Source organism: Manis javanica, chromosome 1 (assembly GCF_040802235.1).
Source record: "Manis javanica isolate MJ-LG chromosome 1, MJ_LKY, whole genome shotgun sequence".
NCBI lineage: Eukaryota > Metazoa > Chordata > Mammalia > Pholidota > Manidae > Manis > Manis javanica.
Window position 1 is genome coordinate 98,627,552 of NC_133156.1, and position 14,629 is coordinate 98,642,180.

At 35.6% G+C, this 14,629-nt stretch overlaps 1 long non-coding RNA gene across 4 annotated transcripts in view; it reads right to left on the reverse strand.

The window, feature by feature from the left end:
* Window positions 1-14,629, reverse strand: part of LOC108384545 (uncharacterized) — a 758,195-nt gene that overhangs the window by 445,385 nt on the left and 298,181 nt on the right. The window lies entirely within an intron of this gene.

Consider the following 14,629-nt stretch of genomic DNA (forward strand, 5'->3'; position numbering starts at 1 on the left):
AATAACTGGGAGAAGCTTGGCAGACAGCATAGCTTCCACAATCAAGGAAAGGAGTCCTTGGGCACACATGCAATTAAGGGAAAGATCAGAAAAGATGGAACCATGTCATAAGAACCACAACCTCCAACTGGTGCCAGTGATGGTGGATGATCAGGACCAGACCACAGCATGGACATCACAGCCACTTCTCACACATTTGAGGACAAATGTCCCTCTTTTCCAAGCTTTGGTATCATGCATGTGTCACACATTTGAATATGCCTGCAGAGAAAAGAGGGTGGAGGCAAGAGAGATCCTCAAATTGATGGAAATTGTTCCTACCCTTCCCAGCAGAATAAGGTCTCAAAGTAAAAGGTTGAGTTTAAGGAAAATAAAAAATCTATTTAGCATAACTGAGTTGGCTGACTGAGGGTCATTCCTATAACATTTATAGAGAACCTCTTGAAGTTTGGGAGAGGGCAATTAAGGAAAATCAAAAGACATTTCCTAAGTGGACTTGGGACAAATGAGTATGAACAGATGAACAATTCTATTGAGGGAATTCTCCTGTTTAAGAATACTGGCTATGCTATATATGAGAGTTTCCTATACACCAAGAGCTTTGTCTGGGTAACATATTCCCTCCTCCCAACAGCCTTATGAGGATGGCAGGACTGTTATCTCCAATTCACGGATTAGTAAAGTGATGCTCAAAGAAGTACCTTGCTTAGGATTCAAAACTTGCTAGTAGGCAAGTTAAAGTTATAAAACACAGGACATTAACTCATGCTCTGCTGCACCCTGAATGTGCAGAACTGGTGCAAAGCAGGAGGGACTATTTAAAGTACCTTCCTCAGACTCCCTCGACCACCTTGGCTCAGAATCCAAGCAGGATTAGAAGCCAGGACTCCTGCCTTTCACAATGCCATCCTACAAATTCACAGGGACCCCTTTACTAATTTCTTTTCCCAGTCTCTCCATGGTGTGATTAGGGATAATTAGTTTATTTCCCAATAAAAGTAGCATTTTTTAGTGCCTTAAAGTAAAATGCTATGCAATTGAAAAACTGGGCATACAATTAAACCCATCTCTCCCTTTAGGAATTTTCCACTTACCCGAAGTCATTTTCATATATATAGTGTCAAGAAGACTCATCTCTTTTATATGATGTTGGAAAATTATAATTTTTTTTCTGAATATAAAAGGAAATGTGGCAGGTTTTATTTAAGAAAAGAAATTTAGGAAGAGGGATGTCTATGTATTTATAATTCAAGAAAATAAAATTATTTTGTTGAAAAAATAAAGTACGTAACTGTGAGTGGACAAAATGAAGTTTCCTTTCTTTGTACCTTTTTGTTTTCTTCTCTGACATTAGTGATATTTTTAAATTTTATATAAATTGCTTCAGTTTTAAGCAGCATCTACTCAAATCTCATAAGAAATCCCATAAGAAATCTCATGGATTCGACTTCCAGATGACCAACTGGCCAATTTCCAGGACAGAAGCCAAGATTTAATTTAAAATACAGAACAAGATAGTTTCTCAACAAAGCTTATTGTCTAATTATCCAAAGAACCTGCTCAAGCCTCCAGTTTATCCAAGACTCCCCCTGTAGTTTCCCACTCGTTACAGCTCGAAGCAACATGCCACACCATTTCTGTCCTCTTCTGACTGTAGGCTCCCTTGGCCACATCAGCAGTCTTCCTCCTGCTGCGCTGCGTGCCCCTTCTAAGGCTCCTTCACCTTAGGTTCATTCACCTCTACTTGGCCTTCACAGCTGGAACTCCTCAAAACACAGCACTTGGCCCTCTTTTACCACTGTTCTCTCTCCAGATGATTTTATCAACTGCCATGGCTTCGGTGACTGTCAGGGTGGTAAGGACTATGAAAAATGGCCCAGCCCAGGCCTCTCACTGAGCGCCAGGTTGATGCCTACAGGCAGCTAACATTTACTGGTGTTCACCAAGTGCTATGCCAAGCGTTGAACATGAACACTTCTAATCTTCTGAATATTTTCATATTTTATCCTTTTGTTTGTTTCTAAGTCTAAATATAATATACATATTCTTATGACAATTTAAATGATAAAAAAGACAAAAAGTCATCTCAGCCTACCTACTGTTCCCTTTCTACACCTCCAGGTATCTACTGTCCATCTGATGTGGATTCCCACTTAACCTTCCCAACTCAGTGGAAATACATTACTGTTATCTCCATTTTACAGTTGGGGAAATTGCTGTGTAAGCAGATTTAAAAACTTGTCCAAGGTCTCATGGATAGTAAGTAGTAGAATGAGAATTACAAATTCAGGTTCGTGTCACTTCCACCTCTGCTCTTCCATTTTTATTTGGCCGCTTCACCTGGGTATTTCTCAGGGACACCCCAAATTCAACTGCCCAAATTCAAACTTACAATTTTCCTGCCTGGTACCCATTCAACATGCCTGGTCCTTCTCTTGGGTCTTCATGTCAGCTAATAGCACAAATACCAATTTGGTAATTGGTGAAATTTGATATTAACATTAATACTACTACTTCTTTCATAATTCATATTTAATCCATCACCAAACCTTGCTGATGTGATTTCTACATCTCTCTTGGGAATATGAGATTCTATCCCCACTGCCACCAGTATTTCTTGATTAAATCTGCTTCCAGACCTTCCACCTTCCAAATCAACCTATACACAATTACCAAATGGACCTTTTATAGATGCTCACATTGGCATGTGTCAATCCCCTCTTTAAAATCTTTAGTTTCCCACTGCTTTAGAATAGGGAAATATTAGTACAGATTATGAGGCTCTCTTTAGTTCCATCTCTGCCCACTTCCCTGGCCTCCTGTCTTAGGTCTCTGTACTCCAGTCATACTAGTCTTTGTTCAGTTCTTTAAACAAGTCACTCCCCTTTCAGCTACAGAGCCTTCTCATATGCTGTTCCCTCTACTTGAAGTTATTTTTCCTCTTGACCAATATGACTTTGTCTAGTAGGCAAGCCTTAAGTTGCCCAGGAGACCCATTGCTGCTCCCTAATCTATGTCTAGTTCCATTCTTATATGGTCTCATGTCATTCTTTGCTTTTGTTACATTTATCACTATATAACTAATTTGTTAGTTTGACATATGTTTCTCCACTAAGCCATAAGCTCCAGGAGAGCAAGAACATTGTTTCACTCACTTCCCTTACACCTGGAGCATAGCAGATTCATAATAACTTACAAAATGAAATTCATTATGGCCCTTAGTAAGAGCCCTACTTAATTGGCCCTCAAGTTTCTATTTCTGGAAAATATGAATGGCAACACTAGCTTAGAGTCACATTGCCTCTTTTAGGCAAGTTGGATTCATGCCCACCAGGTGTGGCCTCTGGTAAGAGTGTTCAGAGCATTAAGGTTGTTCCCCAAGGCGTGTCCCTAAGGAACAAAAATGGGGCGCTTTAAATTTTGGCCTTCTTCCTTCCCTCTCCTCTCCAACCCAAGAGTCATCAAAGGAAGTCTAAATGTTATGAAGCAAGATCACTGGAAAATCTTTTGCAAACTCAGTTCTTTGTATAATTCCAAACAGTACCACTTTAATTGATTCAAGTTTGCAGGACTGGATTCTAATTTCAAGACAATTCCCCAAACAATTCACCACCGAACAGAATTATAAGGTATGATTGAAATGCCACTGCATTCTAGTATTGTCTTTCCCTCCAGTGCCCCCTCCCACAGCACCAACAAAGATGCAGCGGATGATCAGCAGGCTTCTATCTGTGGCTTTTTTTTTGCACTTATATCAAGCAGATCTGGAAAAGCAAAAAGCCTTCTATTCTTGATTTTACTCTTTTCCATTACTTCACATGTACAAAAACAATAGCTGAAAGGTGCTTTGGAGCTTTCACTAAAATTAGTAATTCTGAGACATTCAAGGGTAACAATATTCCTTTGGTCTTCTGACTGATGCTATTGTCAGGAACTGAGAAGTAGTGGAGTGAAGGACAGAAGGAATATGATCTTTATCATATTACCTGGAAATAAACTGTGAATGTTTAGTGTAAAGGCAGAGTTATGACTATGCCTCATTCAACGTAGAAAGAAACAAAATCTGAAAAAGCAAAAATGGTGAGGTACCAAGTACTTCAGTACAGTACTTGTCAAACTTCTTCATTCCCAATACTTCCATCCTTTCCCACCATTGAACTCCCACCAAATATTCATACAGCAGGCTCATTTCTTGTTATTTCAGCCGACTTTAAAGTCTGGGGACTGGGAAACATTCAAGAAGTTGCAATGTTCTAACTGATCACCTGGCTATTGCTCACGCAAGCGTTCTAGATGTTTGTTCTTTGCAGGAGCTTTTTAGGGCCACTGCTTCCATAAGCTCCATATTTTTAAACACACTTTTCAGGAATCAATGGCAATCTCTTATTCATCCTTCAATACTCAGTTCAAGTCTCACCTCTTCAGAGAGTCTTCCCTGACTTCTCCAGGAGTTAAGTGCTATAGTGGCCATTCTATTTTTCTCTTATTGTTGCATGTTTGTATCAATTATGCTTTGATCACAATGCAATAAACTTTTATTTATATGTGTAGGTCATCAGTTCAATGATTTTAATGTTTTCTATTTTTTGCTTATGTCTCCAGACCCTGAAATACAAATAAATGAATGAATGAAACTTATTTCCTCATTTTTATCAATTTCTCAATAGTATAGCAAAATGCACCAAACAAGCAAAAACTCTGAAGTTCAGCAGGACACCCATCTTCCAGAGTACTCTGTATAATCCATGGGCAGGAAGAAGTATTTTTAAAGACATCAACTACAAAGGTAAACTCTAATTCTCAGTTTAGCTTCTCATTGCTATCTTCTCTTTGATCATATTTTTGCCATTCTAACTATAAAGAACAAGAAACTGGCACTAATTATGTAACTGTAACAGCTTACTCTACCTTGCTAAACTTTAACTTCCCGAACTAAGTCTTGTAGGGTTGGTGTGAGGATTTAATGGGGTAATGTGCAATGCATGTAACAACACTTACTGTAGTGGCTGACAGATAGTGAGTGGTGAATAGTACCTGTCATTTTTATGAGTATAAGGAACACAACATCACATTTTGATTTTCCCCTATTCTTCCTGTATCTCTGCTCTTACAATGCTGTTAGCCATAAAGAAGTGATCAAAAGACAGGAAATGGAAAGGGAAATGTGAAATTAAAAATGACCCAGAAAATCCATCTTTGACAAATAACAATATATTCTATTTTTATCAGATGTACATGAAATCCATCTAAATAATTTTCACTACCCACATGCCACTTCTTCTTTGATAACTAATGGTTTGACATACCTTCTGACTCAAAAGACTTACACCCTTTAGTGCAAGCCATGTGTTTCCTGGGGACTGCCACCTCAAAAGCAGCTCTGCTGATGAACTTTATTTAACCAGCTACTTTCAGACCTTAGCAAATCATCTTATATATATATAATCATCTTAAACATATATTATATATATATAAAAGACATACTAATGTATATATTATATACATATTTTAAAAGCACTGAGTGTTCTAGTTAAAATTAATAGACAAAAGTCTATGATATATCAAAGGGTAACCACATGTATCTTTTTTTTAATCAGCAACTCCAAATGGTCCTCTAATTTTTTTGTACCTTATAATAAAAAACAATAAACTGGGTACCAGAGGCCAAATTTTGAACTTAAAAACAAAACAAACTTATTTCTGACTTTCATCTTGTGTACTAGGATCTCTCTCCCTCATTTGCCACCCAAGCAGGCACAGTAGGTCAGTCAACCAGCAGACATACTGAGGTTCTGGAAGATGCAGATTCTTTGTTGCTTGTTGAAGGTTCTTAGGTAAATTAAACACAGTTCCTGCTTTCAAGAGACTTATGCTCTAGTAGATAAGAATGGCAAATAAATTTAAATTGTCATATTCCATAACAAGTATTATTATAGTTAATGATAGGGCATTGTGAAATCCAGAGGATCAGAGAAAGCTTCCCGAAACAAGAGGCATAAAATGAATGTTAAAGCATAAATAAGAGATATTAGTCACAGAAGGAGGAAAGGGGAAACCAGGGGGAAGGACCAAGTATGCAAAGGCGTGAAGGTCAACAGTATAACTTTTCCAGTGAGCTACAAATAGATCACTATGGTGCCAACAGGGGTAATCTGGAGGCCAGGGGGAGAGGAGAGATGGCTGGAAAATAGCTTAACTAAAGATACTGAAAAGCCTTGTCTGAAAGGAACTTAAACTTTTTCATGAAAGCTATTGAGAGCTTTTAAAGAATAAATTGGAAAGTGATATAACCAGATCATTCTAGCTGACTTATGGAGCATGGTCCATATGCAGATGTAATCAAATTTTGTCACTCATTGTAAGTGCTCTCACATAACAACCTAGTACACTTAAACAAGAAACAGGATGCAACAGCATTTCACAAAACAAAACAGACTTGTATAGCAGGCATGTGATGCATTTATATTCTTCATTCTGTTCATTTGTTTAAAATCTGGCCTTGGCCTACTAAAATGATTTTATAGCCCTCTAATTGGATGTGACCCATAGTTTGAAAAACCCTTACTAAGAAGAAACATAGTGGAGTCAGAAAAGATCAGACATGAGGTTATTGTAGTAACTCAATCAGTAAGAGAGATGGGCCTCAGCTAAGGGAACATAATGAAAAGGATCTGTAATGTTTGCCTTATAATTAAAACTCTATTTCATTTGCTACAACCTAGTTGAGTAACTTGGCAATGTTAGTGCACTTCTAAGATAATGATCAGCTGAGTGCCTGCCATGCTCCACACTGTGCAAAGAGTGTTACACATATATTAACTCTAATTCTGATTGCAAAACTGCAGGGTAGATATTATTATCTCCATTTTACAGATAAGAACACCAAAAGCCCAGGGAAATTAAGTTGGTCTGCCAAAGTGACGTAGATAGAAATCTGGTAGATAGGGAACAATTTATTTAGAGCTAGGTAATTCATATATACTACTATACAGTAGTCTATTGAACAAATATATTGTAGTACCTCTTGATGATTATTCTTATTTCCAGTTTTTTGCTATTATAAACATGCTGTCATAGGCATCATGGTGCCTATGTGCAAGTCTCTTTAGAGCAGAATTCCTAGACCATAGGTAGGGTTATGTGATAGATATATTTTATATTTTATCCTTACTGAAGAAGTATCCATCAATTCTATTTTATTCAGTGTTTTAAACAATAGTTGTTATTGGATTTTTCCCTACGCCTTTTCTGCATCTGTGGAAATGATTGTAGGATTTTCCAATATAGCTCTAATAGTATGATAGATTTTTAATGCTTTTGCTAATGTGAAACTATCTTTGTATTACTGAAATAAACTTCATTTGTTCATACTTCTTTTTCAACATACCAATGGAGTCTGTTTATTATTAAATATACTAATTCATTTATTTAAGACTTTTGTACTAGTATTCATAAGAATGATTAGTCTGTTGTTTGTCTTCTGGTACAATGTTGTGTTCACTTTTAGGATAAATACCTTCCTTCATAAAAATAAATTTGATTTTTTAAAACTTTTTACACTCTGGGATAATTTAAGTAGCATTATAATCATGTCATCATTGAAGACTTAGTTGAAATCTCCCATGAAGCTAATGGGGGATGATGCTCTTCTTGGAGAGGAGGGAGGTAACGTTAGCTACTTTCTCTATTCTTTAAAGGTAATTTGTACAGATGGTCTCTCCTGGGGTCAGTTTTGACAATTTTCACTTATTTTAAAAAATCTGCTTAGTCTAGGCTTTCAAAGTATCTCCATAGAGTTGTGCAGTCTCTTAAAATTATTTAAATTTCTTCTCTTTTCACAATTATTTTTTCTTTCTGATTATGTGTGTGTATACATACTGACTTATCTGTTTTTTGTTTTTTTGTCAAAAACTCAGCTTTAGTATTATATCACTTGTGTTTGTTAATGTGTTGATTTATGTTTTTATTTAAATTCCTTTTTTTCCATCTCTTATTTTATTTTGTTTTAATTTTTAACTTTTTAAGGGGCATTTTAAATTCTTCATTTTCCATTTGTTTTTCTTATGGAAATAGGGTTTAATGTCATCAGATTCCAGGTGTTATGATGTACTGCAGATTTTTTGGTCATTAATTTCTACTTTTACTGCATTATAGTAAGAAAATACTCCTATGATATAATACTTGGAATTTATGGATATTTCCATAGCTTAAATTTGATTCAACTTTTGTCAATATTCCTCATACACTAGAAAAATATATATTTGTTATATATATATATATTTGATTAGGTAGCTATATATATAATCTTTTTGATTATATATAAATATACATATAAATATATATATTTATATATAATGATGTTATTTAGGCTTTTGTATATCAGGGGTTAGTTAGCAAGCTACAGTTCAGCCAAGCCTGCTTTTGTGATTAAGTTTTATAGAAAATAGCCACGCCTATTTATTTATGTATTATCTCTGACTGTCTTTGCCTACAATATCAGATGAATACTTGAAACAGGGACTGTATGGCCCACAAAATCTAAAATATTTACTACCTAGCCCTGTACAGAAAATATTTGCTAGCCTTGTTCTATATCCTTGCTAATTTTAAGTCTAATTCATCTGCTTTGCATTTTAAAAGTGTATAATTTTCTAATATTATTAAACTTCTATTTCCATAATCCCACAAGTATGAAAGATGCTTCTGTGACTATAGAAATATAAGTAATTTTTATATTTTCATTGTGAATTAACCTTTAGCTTTATAAAATCTTTCTCTCTTTTTATTATGGCTTAAATTCTACTTTGTCAGATATTAGTATTTTGACTACTACTTTATTTTTATTTGCATGATATACTTTTGATATATATTTTATTTTCAGTTATTCTGAATCTCTTTCCTTGGAATATGTCTTATATATAGTGTAGAGTTAGATATTACTTTGTCCATCAATCAGAAAAAAATGTTAATAGATTAACCCCATTTTTGAAATGATCGATATTTTGGATTCAAATCCACCATCCTGTTTGATGTTACATAATACACTTAGCACCCTTCACTTTTTTGGTTATTTTCTATTTGGTCCCTAGCAGGAGCAATATTACCAGATAACCTCTTCTTTTCTTTTCCCTGCATCTACTTCAGCATCTAATTTAAAATGATACTTACTCCCAAAATAACTGTGAAGTAATCAGTAAGTTTTTTATACTTTTCATGTTTTCCTTATTCTCCCCTAATATTTTAATAGTTGCAGTATTCATCATTTTTAGAGCATGTAGCTATTACACATTTAGACTATGTAGCTCTTATATAACTACTAATTGTTCTTATTGTATAGTTGACTCTTAACACAGGAATTGGGGAGCTGACCTGTAGCGCAATTGAAAATCCACATATAATTTCTGACTCCCTAAAAACTACTAAAAGCCTACTGTTGACCAGAAGCCTTACTGATAACATAACTAGTTGATTAACATATTTTATGCTATATGTATACATATATACATACACATATTAAATTCTTACATACATATACAATTCTTAACAGTAGGCTAGAGAAAATATTTTTCCAAATTGTTGCAAATCTCCAAAAAACTATCCAATATATTTATTGAAAAAAATCCTCATATAAATGGACTCACACAGTTCAAACCCATATTGTCCAAGGGTCAAGTGTACATGTAAATGTATATTTAGTAAACATCACCAGTACTTAGGTGAATTTTTGTTCACCCTATATATTGTTTCCTGAAGCTCATTCTCTAGTAGATTCCTCAGAAAAAAAATTCCCTAAGTTATTGTATGTTCATGCAACTTATGTTGTATACAAGTTTGTATGCAACTTTTCTATCAGAAAGTCATTTGGCTGGATATAAAGTGATGGACTCACATTTCCTTTTATTGGTTATCTTCAGTATGTTACTCCACTGTTTTCTAACATAAAACTTTACTATCAAGAAGATTGATGACATCAAATTTTTTCTTGATAAATGTCTTGGTCTTTTGTCTTAGATTTTAATATATTTTTCTTTTTTTGAAATTTCAGTAACTTTACTATAATATGACTTACTTCTCTGTGCACATTTGAAATGACATAATTCCATGCCACATTCCAAAGATATGTGGTTATCTCTTTAACTGCACAGTTTCATCTCATTTTAATTTCAAAAACATTTTCTTGAGTTATAGTTTTTATTATTTGTTCTTTTCCATTGTTTTGGTTTTCTTATTCGGGGATTCCTAATTACATTCAGGTTGGATCTTCTTTGCCTATCTTTATCTTTCACTTTCTCTTGAATTCTTTTCTCCTCCTACATTTTTTTCTTTCTGCTTAATATTTATTTTCAGTTCCTATTCGTTGTATTCATTTATTCTCACATTTGTTTAATTTTAGTCTTCAATTCTGATTTTTTTTTTGATAGCTAATTCTTTCCTGACTTATATCACCTTATTTACTGAGTCATACTTAATTTTTGTTGTTCTTCATAATACCTATAACTTTCTTAATTTTTAGCTTATTTTGAGATATTAGATTATCAGGATATACTTGTTATTTGTTTTGTGGGCATATCTTTCTGGCTTCAATCTTCTGTAGGGACATTATTATGCTGCTATACTTTCTATATTTTTTCTCATAACTATTTTAATTGGAATCCAACTTAGTTTTTCTTAACTTATACAAGGGATGGGTGGGTCATAATAGTTTTTCTAGCATCATGTATCTAGAACTCTGCCTTACAGTTTTAATAAAGTTAAAAGATATAGACTCTAGAAGGAAGGAGGAAGATGGCAAATAGAAGATTACTGTGCTAACCTCCTCCCACATACACAATGAGGAAGCAACTACATCTAAACAGCTAACTGAAAACAGCTTAAAGATCACCAAACAGACTTTCTGCAACTGTCAAAACAAGAGAAAACTACATTGAGAAGGGTAAAGTGGCAGAGACACAATAGATCAGGATCCAAGCACTTCCCACATCCCAACCCACAAGTGAGAGGGATAGAGGAATGGAATGAAGAGGAGAGAAATGCTTGGAAAGTCAGAACACCTGTCCTTGGGGATCTTTTCAGGGAAAATAAGTCCCCATAGCATTGAACTTTGAAGATGAATGGGGCTGGAAACAAGAGAGGAATGTAGCACTGCAGGAAGCTGAGTCACCATTTAGGAAGACTGGAAGGCTCTGTGATCCCTCTGAGACCCAACACAAAGGCAGAAATTTGAAAGGAAATTTGCTAGCCTTAAGAAGAGTGCCAGAGGGGAGGAGTCCAGAGGAGAAAAGTTTGGTGGACACCAATTTTCAAGCCCTCCCTCAGCCCACCTGGCCAGATGCTTGTATAAGCTAGCTCTGTAACTCTATATCTACCCTACTTGCTAAGGCCTGACATTCCCCTGAAGAACTGCCCACCAACATGCCTAACCTGGTGGTAGTTGGCCACTGCAGCCAGCCAGAGGGTAGCCCCACCTAGAGCACATCACAGAAGATCCAGGCATCATACTCTGAGCTGTAGCAGTAGGGACTGCCATTACACACAACCAGGCAAAGGGTGGACCCCACCCATAGCCCACCAAGAGCAGTTGCAGCTCAGCCACAACAGGGAACCACCCTCGAGCACCTAGCTCTGATGAGCAGAGGGTTTTACACTTCTGGGCACCACAGGATGCCTACTACATAAGGCCACTACATTCTAGAGCAGGAGACACAGCAGATCTATCTAATACAGAGAAAAAAGCTCAAAGAGCAAGACAAAATGAGTAAGCAGAGGAATAAGTTCCAAGCAAATGTACAAAACAATGTGCCAGAAAAAGTGCTAAATGAAACAGAGATAAGCAATCTACCTGATAAAGAATTTAAAATAATGGTCATAAAGATTATCACTGAACAGGGGAAAAGAATAGATGATCTCAGAGAGAATTTCAACAAAAATAAATAAAGAAAAAAGAAAAAAGAATGATTCAGAGCTGAAAATACAATAACTGAAATGAAAAATACAATAGAGAGGAGGAGGTAGGGACAAAATGTGTCAGAGTAAGTAGACAAGGCAGAAACCTGCTCCCCCATACACACCAAGGAAGCAACTACAGCAAATCTGGCTAATCCTAAAAACAACCTGAAGACTAGAACAGACCACCTACACCTGGTGAGAAAGAGAAGCCCACACAGAGAAAGGTAAACTGGCAAAGTTTTCCAAACTCATTCTATGAGGCCACCATCACTCTAATATCAAATCAGACAAAGACACTATAAGAAAAGAAAATTATAGATCAATATTCCTGATTCACATAAATGCAGAAATCCTCTACAAAATATTATCAAACCACATTTTAAAATACATCAAAAGGATCATCCATCATGACCAAGTAAGATTTATTCCACTGATGCGAGGATGGTACAATTTTCATAAATCAATGTGATATACCATGTTAATGAAAAACACATGATCATCTCAACGGATGCTGAAAAAGCATTTGACAAAATTTAACATCCATCTATGATAAAAACTATCAATAAAATGGATATAGAGTGTACATATCTCAACATAATAAAGCCTATGTATTACAAATCCACAGCTAACATCATACTTAACAGCAAAAAGACAAAAGCTTTTCCTCTAAGATCAGGAACAGACAAGGATGTCCACTCTCACCACTTGTATTCAACATAGTACTGGAGGTCCTGCCATGGCAATCACACAAGACAAAGAGATAAAAGGCATCCAGATTGGTAAGGAAGAAGTTAAACTGTCACAATTTGAAGATGACATATTATACATAGAAAACCCTAGACTCCTTCGAAGGAGTCATGAAGTGGAACAAAAATCTTCTGCACAGTAAAAGATACCATCAGCAGAACAAAAAAGCAACCTACAGTATGGGAGAATATATTCATAAACAATTTATCTAATAGGGGTTAGCGCCCAAAATATATAAAGAACTCATATAACTCAACACCAAAAAAACAAATAACTTCACTTAAAAAATGGGCAGAGTATCTAAACACAGTTCTCCAAAGAAATACAGATGGCAAACAGACACATGAAAAGATGCTCCACATCACTAATCATCAGGGAAATACAAATCAAAAGCACAATGAGGTATCACCTCATACCAGCTAGTATGAAAAAAAGAGAAGAAATAACAAGTGTTGGCAAGGTGTGAAGAAAAGGAAACCCTCCTACACTGTTGGTGGGAATGTAAATTGGTGCAGCCACCATGGAAAGCAGTATGGAGGTGCCTCAAAAAACTAAAAATAGAAATACCATATGACCAAGTAATTCCACTTCTAGGAATTTACCTAAAGAAAACAAAGTCACTGATTCAAAAAGATATAAGCTCTGCTATGTTTATTGCCACATTATTTACAATAGCCAAGATATGGAGGTAACCAAAGTGTCCATCCACAGAAGAATGGATAAAGAAGTGGTACATATACTCAATGGAAAAGAAAACATGTCATTTACAACAACATGGATGGACCTAGAGGGTATTATGCTAAGTGCAATAAGTTAGGTGGAGAAAGACAAATAGCATATGATTTCACTTATTTGTGGAATATAAAAACAAAACAAAATGAACAAAATAGAAGTAGACTCGCAGACACTTAGAAGTGACTGGTTGTTACCATAGGGGAGGGGTTGTGGTGGATGGGCGGAGAGGGGAAAGAGGATAAAGGGACACAAAGGTTCTCAATCATAGTATGAGTTGGCCACAGGGATGGTAGTGCAGTATGAAAAATATAGCCAATGATTCTGTAATATCTTCCTATGTTGACAGATAGTAATTTCAGTAGTGGGGTAAGGATTTTATAATATGGGTAACTACTGAACCACTGTGTTGTATACCTGAAAGCAATATAAGATTATATATCAACTATATTTCAATTAAAAGAAATAGAAGGAATGAACAGGAGCTAGAGGATGCACAAGGACCAATCAGTGAGCTGGAAGACAGGATAGTGGAAAGTAACCAAGCTAAGGAATAGAGAGAAAAAAGAATTTCTAAATGTTAAAGATGCCAAGAGAGCCCTGCAACAAATCCAACTGAAACAATATTCTTATTATAGGGATCCCACAAGGAGAAGAGACAGAGAAAGGAATAGCAAATCTCATCAGAGAAGTAATAGCCAAAAACTTCCCAAACCTGGTGAAGGAAACAGACATCCAGGTCCTGGTAGCTCAGAGAGCTCCTAATGAGGTGAACCCAGGGAGGTTCTCACCAAGACACATAGTAATTAGAATGGCAAGTATTAAAAATAGAGAAGCTTAAAAACAGCAGGAGAAAGGCAGATACCTATAAGGAAAAACTTCAAGAGGCTCTCAGCAAAAATTTCAGCAGAAATTTTACAGTCCAGAGGGGAGTGGAATGAAATATTCAAAGTGATTAAAACCTACAACCAATATTTTCTACATGAAAACCAAGAAAAAGAAAGAAATAAAATAATAATAAAAAAAAAAAAACCTATAGCCAAGAATACTCTACCCATCAAGATTACCATTCAAACTGAAGCAGATTAAAGGTTTTCCAGTAAAGGTGGTTAAAAGAGTCATCATCACTAAACCAGTCTTGCAGGATATGTTAAAGGGAACTCTTTAGATTGAAATGTTTATAAATTTAAATGTTTATCATCAG